The following is an 875-nucleotide window of genomic DNA, read 5'->3' as shown; positions in this document are numbered from 1 at the left end:
AAGCAAGAACTTGGTTTAAAGTGTGTCTACTTCAACGGCAGGAGCATCCGGAATAAGGTGGGTGAGCTTGCAGCATGGGTTGGTACCTGGGATCCTGATGTTGTGGCCATTTCAGAGACATGGGTAGAGCAGGGCCAGGAATGGATGTTGCAGGTTCCGGGATTTAGATGTTTCAGTAAGAACAGAGAAGAGGGTAAAAGAGGGGGGGGGGGGGATAGGGTGTGGCATTGTTAATCAACTTAAGTATTACAGCGGCAGAAAGGACGTTTGAGGACTCGTCTACTGAGGTAGGATGGGCAGAGGTTAGAAACAGGAGAGGAGAGGTCACCCTTTTGGGAGTTTTCTATGGACCTCCGAATAGTTCCAGAGATGTAGAGGAAAGGATAGCGAAGATGATTCTCGACAGCAGCGAGAGTAACAGGGTAGTGGTTATGGGGGACTTTAACTTTCCAAATATTGACTGGAAATACTATAGTTCGAGTACTTTAGATGGGTCTGTTTTTGTCCAGTGTGTGCAGGAGGGTTTTCTGACACAGTATGTGGACAGGCCAACCAGGGGCGATGCCACATTGGATTTGGTACTGGGTAATGAACCCGGCCAGGTGTTCGATTTAGATGTAGGTGAGCACTTTGGCGATAGTGATCACAATTCGGTTAGGTTTACCTCAGCGATGGGCAGGGACAGGTATATACCGCAGGGCATGAATTATAGCTGGGGGAAAGGAAATTATGATGCGATTAGGCAAGATTTAGGATGTGTAGGATGGGGAAGGAAACTGCAGGGGATGGGCACAAACGAAATGTGGAGCTTATTCAAGGAGCAGCCAATGCGTGTCCTTGATAAGTATGTACCTGTCAGGCAGGGAGGAAGTTGT

Source organism: Heterodontus francisci, unplaced genomic scaffold (genome assembly GCF_036365525.1).
Source record: "Heterodontus francisci isolate sHetFra1 unplaced genomic scaffold, sHetFra1.hap1 HAP1_SCAFFOLD_99, whole genome shotgun sequence".
Classification (NCBI taxonomy): domain Eukaryota; kingdom Metazoa; phylum Chordata; class Chondrichthyes; order Heterodontiformes; family Heterodontidae; genus Heterodontus; species Heterodontus francisci.
This window is presented reverse-complemented; position numbering follows the sequence as displayed.